This window comes from Mus musculus, chromosome 1, assembly GCF_000001635.26.
Source record: "Mus musculus strain C57BL/6J chromosome 1, GRCm38.p6 C57BL/6J".
NCBI lineage: Eukaryota > Metazoa > Chordata > Mammalia > Rodentia > Muridae > Mus > Mus musculus.
In genome coordinates, this window is record NC_000067.6 from 122504019 (window position 1) to 122524465 (window position 20447).

Genomic DNA, 20447 nt, shown 5'->3' on the forward strand with positions numbered 1-20447 from the left:
CAAGGTGAGATTTTTGGAGTTTGGGACACTTCGTGACCTCACTGTTGTTCCGGCCCTGCTCTCCTTGGTCACACTTGCCAGACAGCTTTTAGTTCCTTTTTCCTTCTTCCTAAGGATTCAACATTATCTTGGCTGGATGAAGCTGTCCTTAGAACCCCGCTGCACCTTTAATTGAGAGTCTACCACTGCCAGGGGAAAAATTTTATTATTGTAGCTTAATAACATTTGTTTTCTGTATGTTAGTAATGTATGTGATGTGGTATTGTGTGTTCCTGTGGTGTCTGTGTGTGAGTGTGTGTGTGTGTGTGTGTGTTTGTGTGTGTCTGAACATGTGCTTGTGGTCATTGTCATTGTTGTTTGAGACAGTACCTTTCACTGAACCTACGCCAACAGACTCAGGCAGAGTTTAGAGTCAATGAGCTCCACATATCCTCCTCTCCCCCTGATAAAGTGCTTGGCTTGCTGGGATTGCTGGGATTACTGGGCTGATGATTGACAGCACTTCATCTGGATTTTTGACTAGTTGTTGGGGACCTCAGCACTGAGCCTTATGCTTGCCTGGGGATACTCTACATTTTATGGCATTCTTTCCATTAAGCTGTTCTATTTTATCCCTTAGGTGTCTAATGAAGTTTTCCTCTCCCTTGTCCATGTTTGCCCACTCTATTTATTTTTATATTAATCTATTTGTATAGTCTTCACACGGGTTTATGGCATTCACTGGAACCACAGGGAGAGAGCTGTGAAATAAAGCAATCATTTGAAAACAAGCCTGCTCTCAAATGCAGCATGTGTGTATCTCAAGTCATGTTCAACAAGGTTTAAAAGCTGAGAAGTTCAGACAGCATGAAGGTAAGAATAGTTTTATAGTTAAAGCCAAGAATATCAATGGTTAAAAAGTCAAAACTGAAAGATCCAAGAAAAGACAAAAGAGTTACGTGGAAAGAAGAGGAAAAATAAGAGTTACAAATCTGAGAGGTAACAGAGAAATATCATGGAAATGTGTACAGAATAATGAGTAGCCGTAGCAACCCACTTAATCACAATAAAGCTAAAACAAAACAATTACAATGCAGAAGTGAAATATAAACCCAAAGTTGCAAGTGGAGCAGAATAAAAAATGAAACAGACAAACAAAAACAACATATCATCAACTGTATTTTTTCCTTGTTGGGATGAATACCTACTGCCATTTTCTTGGTGTCTTACAAAGAAGACAGCAGGTGAGAATGAGTATGGTACGATCTATGATTCTCCCCACCTGAGTTATGGCAGAATGTCCTCCCTGCTTGCCAGGTGTCTGCACTTGGGGCCATCTCTCCCTGGGAGTTTCCCTGTCCTCAGGCAGGTCGCTCCCGTACTCCTTTACAGTCATCTGTGCAGCCTTCTCTCTGCTGTGCTGAGTGATACTTCTGAACCTGGCTGCTTTTATACCAAGGGCTCACAGTTCTTTTCTACAGAGGAGGAGTGGTAAACTAAACAGAGAATCATACTTCTTAGGTGCCTTTGTGTCTGTAAGCATGTGTGTATGTGTGCACTTATGTTTTTATCAATATAATAATTGCTTTTAATGTTAAGACATTAGCTACTTTTCTGTCTGCTGTGATTCAATATGTGACCAAAACAGCAACACAGGGAAGAAGGATTTATTTTGGCTCACAGTTTGAAGGTATATTCTATTTTGGTGACAGGAGCATGAGACAGCTAGTCATATTGCATCTGTAGTCAGGAAGGAGAGAGATATAAATACTAATTCTCAGCTCATCTTTCTCTCTTTAATTCAGTCCAGGACTTTAGCTCTTTAAATTTTGCCACTTATATTTAGGGTGGTTCTTCACACTCCAGTTAACTTAATCTAGGACTTCCCTAATAGCCATGCACAGATCTATGTTTCCATAGCACAGATCTCTGTTTCCATAGCAACTCTAAAATCTCACCAAGTTAATAACAAAGGTTAGCCATGATAGTCAGCTTCTGCATCCCTTTCACATTTCAGTGATCATCAAGGAGAATGCCTGTTTAATTGACATTGTAGGTGGGATCCATGGAGTCAAGACATGTCAAAGCTCTGAAGCTTGTTATTCTTCCTACAGAGAGTTTTAATAAAATGATCTCAGTGACTTACTTCATCCACATCTGGGAGGAATGGAGGTATTGCCAATGGCAAGTCCCTTCACAGTCCTGCTTCACTGGTCTAGGAAGTCTCCCTTATGAAGTGTTGGTTTTGATAAGTTTGTTCCTAGAGTCCTTCTTCTCCTCCTGTATTTTCAGCCTATGGTGATGAATTGTAATTGTCAACTCCATATGGTTGAGAAACTCCTGGGCAGAAAGTCTCAATGATGTATTATTTAGATCAAGTTGGGATATATCGTGTGGTAAAGGCTGTCTTTTTTTGTTTAATTGATGTAGAAAAGCCCAAATAGAGTGGGTAGCACTATTCCCTAGTTTGGGACTATGAATTGTATAAGAGTAGATAAAGCTGGCTGAACTCTAGGCATGCAGGAATTCACTTCTGCTCTTGACAATAGATATGATGTGAGTAGCTGCTTCAAGCTCCTGTGGCCATGTCTTCTTGACAATGATGGACTATAACCTGGAATAGTATGCTAAAATAAGTCCTAAGTGGTCTCTTGTCTGGCATTTTATCATAGAAGCAGAAATGAAACTAAGAAACTCTCCTCATTTTCTTCTATACCACTAAGCATTCAGAGCTAGAGCCTGCTGTCACCCCTGTAACTCCAACCTTTTGTATTACTGGATTTTTGTCTATTTTCTCATCCTACTATTTATGCAACTTTAGCTTGCCTTTCTGGTTCTCACCTTTCTCTGCTGTTCAGATATTTGGGGTGATAGAGCCTAGTGTGTATCTATTTCACCATTTTCAGAAGTTTCTTCCAGTATACTCTTGTGCATGTTTCTTCAGCAAACATAAGATCCAATATTTTGAAGAACATTTTGTAATAGGATTACTAAGTCATAGGGTTATCATAGTTTTAAAAGAAAGAATCAAACACTTCCCATGATGGGGCTTGTGAGATCGTGAAAGATATGAGGACAAGACTGTTCCAGGATATGTTTGAGCAGAAAGAACTTATGATAGATATGAGAGAGTATACAGCTAGAGGCTTCTGGAAAGTCCAGAGCAGGGAAAGAGGTAGACTGAAGATGACAAGAAGACTGGACTAGTCCACAAGAGAAGAAACAAAAAGAGTAAGAGAGAAAGAAAGAAAGAGGACTAAGAGAGAGAAAGAGAACCAAAAGCCAAGAGCCAACAACCAAGAATGTAAGACCAAGAGAGAACATGGTCAAAATGGGAGGGTTTTATGGGAATCAGAGCTGGGGGAATGGAAGGGAAGTCCCTGAGCTGAAGAAGTTTAGGGTAGGGGGCATGTTAAGAAAAGTAGAGTGGAACCTCAGGTACTGACTGAGCCTGGCAGTCAGTATGCATGTTGGTATGCCAATAGGCACCACACTGAGTCATTTGTCCTGAGTTTCTTTAAGGCCTGACAAATGGCTCAGATTGTATAGGAACTTGTCCCTAACCAGAGTGCAATCCCCAGGACCCACATAGAGAAAGGAGAGAATCAAGTCTCTTAGGTGGTCCTCTGACTTTCACGTATGTTATAATACTCTTATTCATGCCCACAAACACATATATCATTTACTCACAATAACAACAAAAATAAATGTTTCCCCAAATAGGGCTAGTGGGCCATTTGTAACTCGAGCCCATGGGAGGCCAATATGTACAAATTATAGTGAGTGTGAGGGCAGCCTTGGCTACAGAGCAAACTGAAGGCCTGCTAGTCCTACAGAATAAGATGCTACATCTGTGATTGGGTTACCTCATTCAGGATGGTATTTTCTGGTTCCATCCATTTGCTTAAGAATTTCATGAATTCTTTTTTTTTTTTTTTTTTTTTTTTTTTTTTTTTTTTTTTTTTTTGGTTTTTCGAGACAGGGTTTCTCTATAGCCCTGGCTGTCCTGGAACTCACTTTGTAGACCAGACTGGCCTCGAACTCAGAAATCCACCTGCCTCTGCCTCCCGAGTGCTGGGATTAAAGGTGTGTGCCACCACGCCCAGCGAATTCATCATTTTTGATAGCTGAGTAGTACTCCATTATGTAAATGTACTACATTTGCTGTATCCATACCTCTGTTGAAGGACATCTGGGTTCTTTCCAGCTTCTGGCTATTATAAATAAGGCTTCTATGAACATAGTGGAGCATGTGTCCTTATTACATGCTGGAGAATCTTCTGTGTATATCCCCAGGAGTGGTATGGCTGGGTCCTCAGGTAGGACTATGTCCAATTTTCTGAGGAACCACCAAACTGATTTACAGAGTGGTTGTACCAGCAATGGAGGAGTGTTCCTCTTTTTCCACATCCTTGCCAGCATCTGCTGTCACCTGTGGTTTTGATCTTAGCCATTCTGACTGATGTGAGGTGGAATCTCAGGCTTGTTTTGATTTGTATTTCCCTGATGATTAACGATGTTGAACATTTCTTTAGGTGCTTCTCAGAGAATTCTTTGTTTAGCTCTGTATTCCATTTTTAATAGAATTATTTGGTTCTCTGGAGTCTAACTTTTTGAGTCCTTCATATATATTGGATATAACCTTCTATTGAATATAGGGTTGGTAAAGATCTTTTCCCAATCTTTTGGTTGCCATTTTGTCCTATTGACAATGTCCTTGGCCTTAAGAAGCTTTGCAATTTTATGAGGTCCCATTTGTCAAGTCTTGATCTTAGAGCATGAACACATGATATGCACTCACCGACAAGTGGATATTAGCTCAGAAGTTTGGAATACCCAAGATACAATTCACAGACCACATGATGCTCAAGAAGAAGGAAGACCACAGTGTGGATACTTTGGTCCTTTTTAGAAGGGGGATCAACACCACTGGAGAAAATATAGAGTCAAAGTGTAGAGCAGAAACTGAAGGAAAGGCCATCCAGTGACTGTCCCATCTGGGGATCTGTCCCATATACAGTTATCAATCCCAGACACTATTGTGAATGCCAACAAGTGCTTGCTGACAGGATCCTGATATAGCTGTGTTCTGAAAGGCTCTGCCAGTGCCTGACAAATACAGAAGTGGATGCTCACAATAGATATTGGACTGAGCACAGATCCCCGATGGAGGAGCTAGAGAAAGGAAGCAAGGAGCTGAAGATGTTCACAGCCCCATAAGAGGAAGAACAATATGAACCAAGTAGTAACCCCAGAGCTCCCAGGGACTAAACTACCAATCAAAGAGTACACATGGAGGGACTCAAGGCTCCAGCTGCATATGTAACAGAGGATGGCCTTGTGGGACATCAATGAAAGGAGAGGACCTTGGTCCTGTGAAGGTTTAATGTCCCTTTTAAGGGGAATGCCAGGACAGGGAAGTGGGACTGGGTGGGTTAGTGAGCAGGGGGAGGGAGGTATAGGATGGGGGGGTTCTGAGGGGAAGTGAGGAAAGAGGATAATATTTGAAATGTAAACAAAGAAAATATCTAATAATAGTATCTGAAATATCTGAATATATCTGAAAAGGAAAACAGAGTCTGAAGAGATGGCTCAGCTGCTGTTCCAAAGGACCTGAATTTAGCTCCAAGAACACATACAAAGCATCTCACAATTGCCTATAACTCCGGCTTTTGAGAATTCAAAACCCTTTCTAGCTTCCATGAGCAGCTGTATCCATGTGGTATGCATAAACTCATAACCTGACCTATTTTGTTTGTTTATTTTAGCAATCCTCCTATCTTTGTGAAGGCATAGTTCACTGCCACCATTGTGTATACAGTAAGTGGAGTAGTTATTTTTCTGTTACTGTGATAAAATAACAAGTAGTTTATTTAGCTTCTTGTACCAGAGGAATTGGGTCAATAATGACAGAGGAATGGGAGCAGATACGTAGACAGATGTGGTGGTGGAAGCAGGAAGCAGAGAAATTGAATTCTACCAACATACAGAAAGCAGAGAGAAAAATAGAAGTAGGGACAGGCTATAAGATCTTAAATCTTGCCCCTAATGACATACAGTTTTTAGAAAGACTCCACCTTATAAAGGTTCATAACCTCTGCAAATAGCACCACAAACCTCAGTATATGTGTTCAAATATATGAGTCCCTGGGGACCATTGCTCATTCAAAGCACAATACAATGTACTTCATATGGATGAGTGAGCAATAGAGAGAGAATTAGAGTACAAATGTAAGTGAACTACTGTGATAAGGGAGAGATTGCACAAGTTAGTATCTAACGGACTTTGACAGTACCCAAGGCCAAAGACAAAGTCATAGAATTATGGAATCCTTTCACTAGAGTGTGGGCTAGAAGCAATCCAACACATTTTCACCACTCTTGAAAAAAGGCTGAATTATAAAGCCAGAAATATTTATTCTTTCAGGGAAAATAAGCAAGATAGAAAGGGAACGTGAGAACAAATTACTGCGAAGTGGACATTTTTCATATTATCTGGAAGAGACCTGTATACATTTAGATACAGTAGCCATGCTATTAAAATCATAGATGTACTTTCCTGGAAAGGGAGATAATGATAAAGAAGGTGGTTTTTCTGGGATGATACCTCCATTCCACTCCAAATGTGCTGACCACTTCAGTTTCCCCAGATGCAAGAAACTCAGCTGCATAATTTGTGGGAGAGGAAGACTGCCTTCCCACTTTCCCGTGATTATGGTAATGTTTGAAAACTAGTCCAGGGGACTGGAGAGATGAAGAGCACTTGCTGCTCTTCCAGAGGACTCAACTCTAGTTCCCAGGTCTTATGTTCAGCACTTCACAACCACTAAAACTATAGTTACAAGAACTCATGCCCTCTTGAGCTCCATGGACACCTGAACATATTCACAGGCAAGCAAGCATGTGCAGGTGTGCACACATGTACACACACACACACACACACACACACACACCTTCAAAAATATTTTTAAAAGGAAAGAAAACATCCTATCTCATCATATCATCTATGTATGTATGTATGTATGTATGTATGTATGTATGTATGTATCTATCTATCTATCTATCTACCTACATATTTATCTATCTACTTATACTTCTGTAAGCCTAGGTGTTTTATTTTTGACATGGTTACAATACATTCTCATGCTATCTACTCAATTGTTTACAGAACACCCATACCAAATGCCATTTTGACAATTTCTGATTTTAAAAAGTGTGTGGATGTATTAGTCAGGGTTCTCTAGAGTCACAGAACTTATGGATAGTCTCTAGATAGTAAAGGAATTTATTGATGACTTACAGTCGGCAGCCCAATTCCCAACAATGGTTCAGTCGCAGCTGTGAATGGAAGTCCAAGGATCTAGCAGTTACTCAGTCTCATGCAGCAAGCAGGCGAAGGAGCTAGAGCTAGAGCTAGACTCCCTTCTTCCAATGTCCTTATATTGTCTCCAGCAGAAGGTGTAGCCCAGATTAAAGGTGTGTTCCTCCACACCTTTAATCCCAGATGAAAGGTGTAGCCCAGATTAAAGGTGTGTTCCTTAAACTCGGAGATTCAATCTTCTGGAATCCATAGCCACTATGGCTCAAGATCTCCATACCAAGATCCAGATAAGGATCTCCAAGCCTCCAGATAAGGGTCACTGGTGAGCCTTCCAATTCTGGATTGTAATTCATTCCAAATATAGTCAAGTTGACAACCAGGAATAGCCACTACAGTGGAGTTCTGTATCTTTTATGGTACAAATCCAGATTGCACCTTATGCAAATAGGTGTTGAAAGCACAGATGGTAGAGGAATAATTTTGTGCAAGTAAAAATGGAATGTTCACTATGCAGTGTGTGTGTGTGTGTGTGTGTGTGTGTGTGTGTTCCTCAGATATCAATCATCTACTTCTTTTGAGACAGATTCTCTCATTGGCTTAGAAATGACAATTTAGCTAAATTGGCTGGAGAGTGATTACAGGTATCCTCCCTATTTCTGCTTTCCCAGTCCTGGAATACAAAAGTATGCCACCACATCTATGATTTTTATATGAGTTCTGGAGGATGGAGTTCAGGACCTTATAATAACAGAGCAATTATGAGCAAGTATAATTTACATAATATTGAAAATATTAGAGACCTCTTATTTTTCTCTAAGAAAGCATTACGCAATGATTTCCCCATCAAACAACAATTGTATGTACAAGTAAAGAAAATATACTTGAAATATTGAAATAATGCTATTTAAGAGTCAAGGGGACAGTCAAGAAAAGAAAGATGGGTTTAAGAAGCCAAACAAACAAACTAAACCAAAACCAAAACAAAGCAAAACAAAAACAAAACAATGGCAAAAACAAACAAACAGGCAAACTAGGCAAAGTTGTTTCACTTGCTCGTAAGTAGCCATTTTGACTTATCTTTTCTTAACATAATACATATTAAATGACTTTTTTGATTAGGTAGAGATGGCTCAGCAAACTCTGTTAACCAGAGTTCAAGGCCCTGTGCCCACATAATAGAAAAGGAATTCTCTTTGTCAGCAAGTTATCATTCATATATCTACCATCTACTCTCTACCTACCTTTGATCTATCTACTTTTGAATTATCTATCAATCATCTATCTATGCCTTCTTTCCCTCTATAATTTGTACAAGTTTGACTTCTTTTTAAATTTTTTTGGAGAGCTTGATATGAAATCTAACAGCCAATAACTTATATATAAAATGAATTTAAAATTTGAGTTTTAATTTTCCTTAGCAAACTTTTCCACATTTTTGTTATTCTAGACTATTGGCAAACATTGATTTAAAAAATGATAAGAGATACACACACTATTATTTTCTGTTAAAGGAATTGAACTTCATTAATTTTTTTATCATGTCTTCTTAGTGTTCTGCTCAAGTCAGGGATCCTACGCAGAGATTCTGTAGGAACATTTCTTAGTTACAGTTTCCATTGCTGAAACAAAAAAGACTGTGACAAAAATTCAAGTTGGGTAGAAAAGGGTTTATTTGGCTAAAACTTGCAATATTGGATGGCTGTTGATCAAGGAAGCAAGTCAGGACAGGAGCTCAAATAGAGCAGAATTCTAGAGGCAGAGGACATGGGGGAGCGCAGCTTACTGGCTTGCTTCTCATGGCTTGCTCAGCCTGATTTCTTACAGAACGCAAGACCACCATCCCAGGCACAGCATGACTTATAATGTGCTGGGTGCTCTGTCACTGATAACTAATTAAGAAAATGTGTTATAACTGTGAAAGCAATTTGTCAACTGAGGCTCCTTTTTCTGTGATGACTGTAGCTTGTTTCAGGTTGACACAAAACTAGCCAGTACGGTAAAACTCATTCTGAAATTATGTACATTGAAATACCGAGTTAATGTGTCTTCTAAAAAGTAAGTAAACACTAGTTTTATATATAACAACAATTATACAAACACTACAATTTAGCCTAATCTCCATAGATTAAAACAACAACAAAAAACAAACAAGCAAGCAAGCAAACAAACAAGCAAACAAAAAACAGATGGATATAATGTGGTCTACTTATACCAAGGAATCATGTGGGCTGGGGCAGTTGCTCGGTGGGAAAATGTAAGCATGAGCACAGGAGTTCAAATCCTCGTTATCGGCACACCCCCCCCCCCAAAAAAAAAACCAACAAAACAAAGCAAACAAACCGAAAACATGACACTGCGGTTATGCTTGTGTCTGTAATCCCAGTGCTGGAAGGTAGATATAAGAGGATCTCATTTTCTTTTCTGTACAGCAGTTTATTGGTAAAGTTAAATGGGGTGGGGTAGTTGATGGTGAATACTGGTCAGACACATAAGTTCAAATCTTCATTCCACATATAAAAAGCTGGATACTTAGGGATATGTACATGTCTAGTTTTGGGGAGGCAGAGAGAAGAGAATCCTTGCTTCTTGCCCAGTCAACCATTCTAGATGAGTGGGTGAGCTGCATATTTAGTTGAAGACTTTCCCAAAAAAACAAGTGGAGAAGAGATGAAAGAAACTACCAGACATCCAATTTGGACCTCCACATTGGTTCAAGCATTGGTATGTACACACACACACACACACACACACACACACACACACACAAGAAATTCATACCGCATGATCTGAACATGAAGCCAGAACCAGGCAAGGTGAGCAGGGCATGTGTCTTGGAATCATCACTTGCATGGGCTATTAAAGGGGAATAAGTGCAAAGTTTTACTCTGGAATAATGTAGTCGTTGTGCAGCATGTGATTCCTTAGTTGTTTAGTTAACTAGATGCTGAAGATTTAGAAACTCAACAAAGTTGATTATTTTATACCTGTTAAAATCCAGGATGCGGCTCAGGCTGCCCTTCTCTAAGGTACTGACAGGCACCCTACTGAGGACACTGCCTGTGAATTGCTAGCTAGCTGATATCTGGCCTTTCTACCTTGGACACATCAAAGGGCCAAGTGTGGCTACATATCTCCTTCCCTGAACTTTCCCTAGAGCCTTCTATGAAATCAGAGAGTCTTGCTGTTTATAGATGGTTGCTTTGAAGCCCCCTTTTTCAGAGACCTATAACAAGGGACCCCAATACTGCCTCACGGGTCTAATTTTTCTTCAGTGTTCACACCATGCCCTTGTATGTCTGTGGCACTAGTAATACTTCCAATGAACTTTTCTGTTTTTTACTCCAATCAATGAAACTTAGTAGTGCCCTACATCCTACACTTTTCACATACCTGTCTACATTTTTATTTTCTTAATCATAAATGTGATCAGCTAAACACACTCAAATAATTCAATGAAGAAAATTCATAGTGGATGGGTTAGTGTAGAAGAACACTTGCTGTCTAAGCAGGAGGACCAGAGTTTGATTCTCCAGTACCATTTTAAAGGGCAAGCTTGGCTGCTCACATTTATAACACTACAGTCGCATGTAGACAGAGGTAGTAGCCAACAGCAAAACAAGGAACAATTGTACCAAAGTTCTCTCTGGGGGACCAATGAGTTTAACAGGCTTACTTACAGAGCATGGTTGGGGTGAAAGACAGAGCTGTGAGAAGTTGAAAGTCTCCACACTTGAAGGTCTGTAACCAGCATGACTGATGACTTCCCATGGCTGTATAGATGGAGTGTCCCCACCCCACACAAAGGCCTTACCCACCTACATTCTTTAACCCTTCCTGGGTGCACTTAGGGAAGAATTGCCTATAATTGGATAGAAAGGTTGGCTGGATCCTCAAATAAGGAGCTCATGACTCTCCCCACCTTTTCCATTTGAGTGTGAACATCAACCAGAAAGCTAGGTGAGATGACTTTTGGCAAGCATAGTTATGCCAAACTCTTTTATTTTTTTCTTTTTCTTTTATTAGATATTTACTTTATTTACATTTCAAATATTGTCCTCTTTCCTGGTTTCCCCCTGCCCCCCCCAAAAAAAACCCTATCCCCCCCCCCCCCCATGCTCACCAACCTACCCACTCTTGCTTCCTGGCCCTGGCATTCCCCTATACTGGGGCATAGAGCCTTCAAAGGACCAAGGGCCTCTCCTCCCATTGATGACTGACTAGGCCATCCTCTGCTACATATGCAACTGGAGCCATGAGTCCCACCATATGTACTCTTTGGTTGGTTTAGTCCCTGGGAGCTCTGGGGGTACTGGTTAGTTCATATTATTGTTCCTCCTATAGAGCTACAAATCACTTCAGCTCCATGGGGCCTTTCTCTTGCTCCTTTATTGGGAACCCTGTGCTCAGTTCAATGGTTGTCTGAGAGCATCCAACTCTGTATTTGTCAGGCACTGGTGGAGCCTCACCTGTGACAGCTATAACAGGTTTCTGACAGTAAGCACTTGTTGGTATCCACAAAAGTGTCTGGATTTGGTGACTGTATATGGGATGGATCCTAGGCGGGGCAGTCTCTGGATGGTCATTCCTTCAGGCTCTGCTCCACATTTAGTCTCTTAAATATGGCAACACTTTGGTTCAGAGGATTGTCCTGTACAACACTGGGAGTCCACCTGTTTCACTGGAAGGTGAAACTGAAGCTCAGACAATGAGAGGCCAATGGTAGGCAGGACCATACCTTGACTGGCACTGCTTGCATGTGTATATCCTTGTGCTTCTATGTAAGCTTTAACCTCACCTTAGGACCCTAACAACAGACCTCTTCCCAGTGTGGCTATATTTAAAGGAATCTTCTTTTTCTGCATTCCACAATGAATTTGCCTCTTTTAATTGTCTCATCGACAGGAGTGGTGGAACCTGACTAGGGCACAGGTGGTGACATGCAAGAATGAAAACAGTTACCTTGTTTAATTAGTTATGGTTCTCATTACTATGACCAAATACCTGATAAAAGCAACATAAAGTAGCAAGAGGTGTTTTGCTTCACAATTTTGGGGTGCAGTTCATTACAGAGGGGAGTTAGTGGTAGAAGGAGCCTAAGGCAGGTAGTCACACTGTACCTGCAGTCAGCAAGTAGAGAGAGGGATGCTGGGCTCAGCTCACTTTCTGTATTTTCTTCAGTCCAGGCCCCTAGCTCACATTGATGGAGGGTGTTCCCACCTCAGTCAACCCAATGAAGAATCTAACCTGCAGACACACCCAGAGGGCTCTTCTCAGAGTTGATTCTAGATTCCGCCAATCTGGCAATCAATATTAACCATTCCATGTGCTCATAAAAGAATACTTTGTCTCAAGGATAATACATTTTTAATCTCAGCTCAAGAAGCTAAGAAGGGATGTAATTCATCTGAGAAATATTTTCATTAAAATGAAGGCTAGCTGGAGAGGTAGGCTTCAGGGTCTTGGGGCTTTGCCTAATTTGCATTCCTTCTATTCTAGGGGAATAAAGTTTCCATAAAGTTATCTTCAACTCAAAAAGTCTTGTTGCTTAGAGACATAGACACCATCATTGATTCCTCCGGATTCAGACCAGGCTTTTCTAAGCCTGGGATGAACAAGGAGTATGAAGTAGTTGGCTCCCCTACCATCTGGAGGGGTTCAGGCAACCTTTGTATTTCATTGTACATTGTGTTTGGTCTACTCAGCCAGAAAAAAAATCTGGGAAATAGATTTTAAAGAAAAAAAAAAAAGATCTGAAAGTATAAAACCAGCCTTTTCCCATCTAGAAAAGCCCTCACAGAGCAGAGATGTATCCCCCTGACATAGGTTTTCAAAACTTAAAATCTTTCAGGGAATCTAAGCCTGATAGCATTCATAGAAAAAAAAATCCTTTCCTGACCTTTCTTTAGCCACCAGAGGCGGGAGCATTATTGCCAGAGAAAGAATGAGGGCTGAGATGCTGTAAGATCACTGAGAGCTGAGGGAAGACAGTGGAGTCCAGGGACAGCTGCTCCTCCCTGGAGGCCAAGTGGTTGATATCCCACAGCTGCCAGAAGCAGCCTTGACAATTGATTTCTAAGAGTCTGGGGGCACTCACCCCGAGCTTGGGTGTCAGTCTTCAGCATGGCGCTATGCATACTAGTTAGGGGCTCTTGTTCTTTGAGTGATAGTTATTGATTAGAGGATGTCTCACTCTGACAGCCTTGTGTCAGGATCAGTAAAGGTTAGAGAAACACTGAAGTTGAAAAATACCTTTCCCTCAATTTACCACCATCTACTCTTTGCAAAGGCTGCCAGCAGAGTCTGCTGCTGTTGACCTTAAATGAAAGCAACTCCACACACTCCAACCCCTGTATGAGTACACCTGATTCAAAGGAGCAACAGGCTGCAAAATCATAGACATAGCTGAGGATACCTTTCCATTGAGACACTCTTGATTAACTATAAGAATGCAGGTGTTTTGGGAAGGGAATTCACCTGTGTTGATAGAGTACTTACCCAGCAAGCATGAAATCTTAGGTTCAGTAGACCCCTCAAGGAGTATGAGTGGCCAAGGCCGCATCACCGAGGTCCTCAAACCAGCAGGTTCTACTCACAGAACACTCTACCTGCCCTATGGCCGGACCCAGCCTCCTCCAACAAAGTAAAAAATCAAACAAACAAAACAAAACAAAGCAAAACAAACAAACAAACAAACAAAACCCCCAAGCTCAGGACTTAAAATTCCAGTAAATGTCTTGTGTGAGGTTTGTTGTACAGTTTGACTTTGTCGTATTCTTTGACTCCTGATTACCATGATGCTTTTCCTCTCAGAGCTGTAATACTCCCAGGTTTAATCACCAGGACCTTAAACCTGCCCTTGTGGTGCAAGCCTGTAATCCCAGGATTTAGGAGGTAGAGGAAGAGGATCAGAAGTTCAGGGTCATCCTTGGTTATATAATGTAAAGTGGTATAGCTCCGGGGGAAAGGCCTGTCCAGGGAAAGTGTTACAATAGTGCTCCAGGAGGTATCCTGTCAATCAGGAGAAAAGGAGCCTACAAAGTTACACACAACAATAAACCTCACACAAGAAATGTATTGGGGGGGGAAAATTCAGGAGACTGACTGCTTCTGTTGGGTGAGAAACAGCAGGAAAAGAGGCAGAAGCCAGGGTTTATAGAGGATTTCTTGTGTGTGTGTGTGTGTGTGTGTGTGTGTGTGTGTGTGTGTAAGGGGGCAGGGCATCTTTCCAGGGTGGCCTGGGATTGGTTAGGATTTTTGTGGCCTGATCCTGAAGCAAGATTAGGGATCTCTGGGATTCCTTTTCTTGGCCTTGGTCCTGGCCTTGGTGTCAAGTCAGGGTCAGGGTATTTTTCCTCTGTCCTTTTACCCTAGACATATCAAGTTCAAACCAGAATGGGCCTTTCTCAAAAAATCAAAACAATAAAAACAAAAACAAAAATGGAAAGAAAGGGAAAGTATTTTATGTACAAGGAATGAATAGTGTTCAACATGCTGCCTACATTTTCTGCGCCTTAAGATGAAAATACTTGAATCTACAAATGTTTTTAGCAAGTATCTCCTATGCCCTCATCACATTACTGAATGTGAAGTGTTGTGTGTGAAGGAATAAGCATAGACTGTAAACTGGAAAATGACTCTCTATCATACAGGGCTACAGAAAGTGAATAGGTAACAGGAAGACAGAATAACTGGAGCACATGAAGATGAACATTGTCCTGTTATTAGCATTGTCAAGGTCAAAACCTGACACTGGCAGGCCTAACAAGCTAGGCTTGGTGACCCATCCATATAAGTCCAATTAAACAGGCAGATGATACTGAGAAGCAGAGTAGTTTTATCCAATGTATCCACCTTGGGAAAAGAACAAAGAGGTCCAGTGACCCCTCCAAGTTCATCTTAGGGGTCCTGACATGAGACTTGAGATTAAATGACAAGAAGATTGCACATCTGAACAGTCCTAATCAAGGTGTGAGCCATCTAGCCCACCATTGACCATAAGAGCCTGGGATCCTCTCTCCTTCAGGGTGTCCTGACAAGTTGTCACTTTCCTTCTGGCTGAAACTAGGCTTCAGATGTGAGCCTTACATCCCCAGGAAATTCTACCTCATTGGGGGCCATTGTTTCAATACTCTGCTAGCTAAAGGGAGAGGCATAAGTATCTCATTAGATCGTCTTTATTCCTCTCAGGACAGGCACCCTCTGTCTGCCTTTTTCACTAAGATTGCCTGCTCTTCTGTGAAGGCTCTGGTTGATGTCTCTCTTTATTTTTACTCAGAAGTTGATAGTCACCTGCTATGAACATAGCATAGGATCACTGACCCTACAACCACTTTGTTATATTTCATTATAATCATTGATGCCCTTTAATATCCCTTTAATGTTTGCTTTTGGGACAGTTTATACTTGTGACAGAAATTATATCTTTCACGATGTCTTTTCTATCTTGAAATAGCATGGCACTTTCGTATACTCTTTTGAAAGTTCTAAAAATTATCGTGTTGCCTGTTTACGTTTATTCAGTATTATATTCTTGTGTGAGCATTAGCCATGTTATTACAGTCATTTTCATAGGTATATATGTATACACACATAGGATATTTACCCTGCTATTGATGAATATTTAAATTTTATAGGTGTTTTAATTTTGTTTTAAGTGTTAGTAGTTGAACCTAGGTCTTGTCAATGCTTAGTCAGTGGTCTACTGAGTAATATTCCAAATTCCCTTTAGAAATTTTAATTTTGAGGGAGGGTCTCACTAAGTTGGAAATAATTGCCACAAACGTGCACTCCTTTCTGTCTCAGTTTCTTAGAAGCTAAAATGATAGCCATGCACTTTGAAATATGGCTGACTGTTGTTGTTTCAGGATATGTAATCAAAGTGTAAACCGCAAGATTGTGTTGTTTACTGGGAAAAAAATAACTATTTCTAGTTATGGTGTAGCTCATACAAGCCCTTAATATAGACTTCATTGTTTAATCCCAAACAATAAAGGTAAAGTTTAGTTTGTAGAAAGAAGTATACACATTTGAAAGTGATGTCTAATTGAGTGACAGGCAAAGTGACAAATTAGAGACAAAATTGGCAGAATAGGATATGCCTATCACAAGAACATAGAGAAAAGAGAGGTGACATAAGAGATAACAGTTCTCTCCACAAAGGAGGCAGTTCTACCATGAGAGGTTTACAAACACAGCTTGAATACATAACAACCTAAAAACAGGTGAAGACAGAACTAGTTAGAGAATGAGAAGGAGCCAGCAGATTAGAACAGATTTCCAGAGTTTGTTTGAGGCCATGCATAGCAAAAAGTCAGAGACAGATAGAAAAGTCAGATGGAATCAGTCACCTTGGAGAGGAGTTTGAGCCAGAAAAGCTGAATTGAACCAGCTAACCAGAGTTCACACACACACTCACACACACACACACACACACACACACACACACACACACACACACACACACACACGTACACACACACACGTACACACACACACTCACAGAACTAGGAAAGAGTGAGCTTATTTAGCTACAAGTCTCAGAGACTGAAAGCATTCTAGGTCTAGATAAGAATACATGGAGTCTAAAAGCTTTCACAACTAAGCCTAGTTTAGCAGAGAGAGGCAGTAAGCCTCAGAGATGACAATTATGTCAGGAGAATAAAATTTACATTTACACATTGTGCTATATTAACCCAATAATCTGAGGTTCATATAGGAGAAAATTATCAAGACAAAAATTCAAATAAGAGTTCCTGGATATCAAGGTTTGAGTATTTTAACTCATTGAAATTAATAGCATATTTTACTGAACTTTTTCTTTCTTCTGTGCCTTTATTTTTGTATGTGATTTCTACCAGTACCTAAGTATTCTTTATTTAATTTTCTGTATACATTTCTTTTTTAAATTTATTTTTAATTAGGTATTTTCTTCAATTACATTTCAATTAATTGTATCTACTATACAGTATCAATTGACTTAATTTTTGCTAACCTGTTGGTAGGGAACACTATTTCCTTTTGAGTTTTTAAATTTTTTTTATTAGATATTTTCTTCATTTACATACCCTTCCCTCACTCTGGTCCCCTACCCACTCACTCCCACTTCTTGGCCCTGGCGTTCCTCTAAACTGGGGCATATAAAGTTTGCTAGACCAAGGGGCCTCTCTTTCCAATAATGGCCAACTAGGCCATCTTCTGCTACATATGCAGCTAGAGACACGAGCTCTGGGGGTACTGGTTAGTTCATATTGTTGTTCCACCTATAGGGTTACAGACCCCTTCAGATCTTGGGTACTTTCTCTAGCTCCTCCATTGGGGGCCCTGTGTTCCATCCAATAGATGACTGTGAGCATCCACTTCTGTATTTTCCAGGCACTGGCATAGCCTCACAGGAGAGAGCTATATCAGGATTTCAGCAAAATCTTGCTGGTATATGCAATAGTGTCTGCTTTTGGTTACTGATTATGGGATGGACCCCTGGGTGGGGCAGTCTCTGGAAGGTCAATCCTTTCCTTTCCTTTCCTTTTGATTGTAACTTTCAAATATCCTGATCATTACAAATTTAAGAATCTTTTAAAAAATTTTGGTTTGTGTGTGTATGTGTGTGCTCGCTCGTGTGCTCACATGTATATGTAAATATGTGCACATGAATGCAGGTGCTAACAGTGTCTAGAAGGCAGATGAGATTCACATGTGGTTGCAGTTAAACACAGTTTAACTCTCCTTCTTGGAGACAGGGTGGAGGAGGAATGGGATGAGGAACTGTGGGGGGGGTGGTAGACCAGGAGTGGGTACTGACTAGACTGTAAAAAAAAATAAAAGCAATAAAAATTATTTTTTAAATAGATGTTAACTCAAGAATACTGGAGGGGAGTGTTTGCTAGCTTCAGGGAGGTTTAGAAGTACCCAGTCATTGATCTAGTCTAGGCATATCAAAATTAGCTGGCACACTCGTGCAGGAGTGTGTGTATGTGTGTGTGTGTGTGTGTGTGTGTGTGTGTGTGTGTGTGTGTGTGTGTGTGTGTGTTGGTAACTGGAAACAGGCTTCCAGCTCCTGGGACTCTGACACCCTCTTTTAACCTCAACAAACACTCCCATTCACATGCACATAGTCACACATACATATATAACAAATACTATTTTCAAAAATAAATTTTCCTTTAGCTACTATTATAATTGCCTTATCTTTTCTTCATTCAGACTCACATATTTCTCACATGTTTGTCTCACTTATAGCTTAATAAATTCTAGAGATGTTTCTTTAGTTTTCCTTAAATGGCTAATTTTGTAAGGACCACTTTGATTTTGACTGAGCTAGATAGAGGATAGAAACTAGCAAACAGAGCAAACTGCTACCTGGTAATGTTCCCAGGGGCTGTCTATGTAAGAAGTGTACTTTCTGGGAAACACCCCAATGTGCAGGTGGTCTAAACTAAAGATTTCTTGCACCTTAACAAGTGTCTACTTCTGCTTAACAATGTTTTCTTCTAGGCTGCTGCCACCAATGGACACTATACACTTTGAGACATGGGAGCAAGGCTTAAGAAGATGAAACACTGAAATAAGCCACATGCCTCCAGTTGCCATTGACTGATGTTGCTTTGCTGTCATTTCATAGACAAGACAGGGAAGTCCATGATTTAACCAGAATAATTACTGTTCCATCATAGCTGTGGTATGTGGTACTAAGACATTACACTGCATTTTTCTCTACATATTATGGTACTCTAGACTTGGAATGCAGATACAAAGTTGTGCGCTTGCTTAGTTGAACAAACACTAGTCATATCACTAGAACCATACATCATCATCTTTGTCACCATCATCACCCCTCCATCAGCATCATCATCATCATGATCCCCACCTGCATTACTTATTTGTCTTGGTGCTTTGAGAAAATAGCAGACAAAAACAATTTAAGGATGGAAGTTTGTTTGGGTTTCCCATTTGGGAATATGTTTTGACATGGTGAGAAAGGCATGGTGGCAAGATCCTGAGGCAGATGCTTATATTACATTCATACATGTTTAGGACAAAGGGTTTTTGAAAGAATCTGTGATGCTTTCCAGAGTCACTAGGGTTTCTGAGATTTCCTCAGGTTTGTTTGTAGGGAAGGTTCTAGCAACTTGTGCTCATACTTCTGGCTTCTCATCAAGACACTTGCCACATTGATACTTGCTATCTTGTAGGATTACATTTTTTTTCAACTTGACCATCTGTGACACTCTTCTAACTCCCATGTCTTCCAAATGTCTATTTTTAGTTATATATTGGGACTTGGGCACAAAATTAGTCTTGATATGCTCTTTCAGAGAACAAACAGATTGAAGCCCAAAGAAGATAAATGACTCTCCCAAGTTTCTCTAAGGGCAGAACCTGGACTAGAGTAAAATCATTATAAGGTCTATCTTGCTCCCATTTATTCTGCACTGTACTTCACTGCTTTGTTTCTTTTTCATCCATCTACCTCAGCGACTGAGGCAATGTAAATTATTGTCAGATATGAAATTAGATATTGTTATGTATATATTGGGGCTGGGGTTGATGCTTATGCTAGCATGTGTTAGATGCAGAGTGTCCTCTATTGTTTTACATCTTGTTTTCTGAGACATGGTCTCTCACTAAACTTGGAACTCATCCTTTTGGCTATACTAGCTGGCAATCAAGCTTCCAGGATTTCTGCCTCTGCCTCCTTAGCTCCAGGATTACAGGTACATACTACCATGCCCAGGTTTGACATGAGTGCTAAGCATCTGAACTCAAATTCTTATTAATTGACCAATTTAGCCACTTGAACAAATTACCAAGCACTTTACCCACTCAGCCATATGTCCAATCATTAAAGTGACACTGGTTTCATCCAACATAGAGCTATCACTTGCAAAATGCTTTGATAACAAGCACCACATAGCTGTGCCAGTTTCCATCTGGCCTGCCAAACAAAGAACAACCAGGTTAGATCCCTTTCCCCCCCCCCACATTGCCCTGCCCATTCCCCAATCATCCCTGAGCTATCTGTGACTTATCCCTGGAGCTCCATTGTTTGGTCACTGCTCCGCTGGCCTCTATTAGGCCTGCTGAACAGGGAGCAAGCAGGCTTGCCAAACCAAGAACCTCTAGTTCTAAGTTGCCAATCAGAGGCCTACTA

The 20447-nt window shown here is 40.5% G+C and overlaps 1 pseudogene; it reads left to right on the forward strand.

The window, feature by feature from the left end:
• The first annotated feature begins 6530 nt into the window (after nt 1–6530).
• On the forward strand, nt 6531–6679 carry Gm24547 (annotated as a pseudogene).
• Nucleotides 6680–20447: the final 13768 nt, after the last annotated feature.